The following is an 822-nucleotide window of genomic DNA, read 5'->3' as shown; positions in this document are numbered from 1 at the left end:
TTGTATAGTGAGGACAATTCCAGCAAGAAAGAAGGGAGATAGCGGGGATAAGCGGATTGTCGAACCGCTAATCTTCACCATTTCCCCTACTTTCCTTCGCATTTTATCAACTGGTCATGCTAGTGACAAAGACAGTCTGCGGTGTCACGGGTTGTAGCAAGCACCAACGACTCGGTTCAACCGGCGTCTGCTTAGATGACGTCTAGGAAGGTGGATATGCCCCCGGTCCGGTTCATGAGGGGGCCAAAAGTCTCAGTCTTGACGTCACGTGGGTCTCGTTACACGGAATGCTCTTTTGGTAGGAGGCGACGTGCATTTTCATAAATAGCAGCGAGCGAGACGTTTCTAATGATGTCCATCCTGAAATAAATAAGAGAGGACGTCTCACTCAAATGAAGATATCTCGCTTTTCTGTTTCTGTATTTCAAATAACGATGAAATGGACAAGCAAGTCCATCCAGGAAGAACAAAATCTGTTGAAGATTTAAATTACAATTTAAAATCCAGTATGAATATCCGTTGAATCAAAGGGGCCCTCTTTGACTAGCAGGAGTATAGGAAGAAAAGCAGCGTGGGGGCAGGGCGGTGGTCACCAACGGCCTCGCCGTGCCGTTTTAGGCGCCCATTTGTTTACTGTAGTTAGCAGTACTCCTATTTAATTACTCTCCCAGTAGTGGATCAAGTACAGTACTACAAATTACCGCGCGATTAGACCCCGGGCCCACATGCCAGCGGCACGGAGTACAGGCGTGTCGGTATATAAAACATTAAAACTAGTACTACTAAAAACCCATTAATAAACTGCAGCATTAGCGAATAATA

Source organism: Triticum dicoccoides, chromosome 2B (assembly GCF_002162155.2).
Source record: "Triticum dicoccoides isolate Atlit2015 ecotype Zavitan chromosome 2B, WEW_v2.0, whole genome shotgun sequence".
NCBI classification, from domain to species: domain Eukaryota; kingdom Viridiplantae; phylum Streptophyta; class Magnoliopsida; order Poales; family Poaceae; genus Triticum; species Triticum dicoccoides.
The sequence above is the reverse complement of the archived record's forward strand: the minus strand, read 5'-3'. Positions refer to the sequence as shown.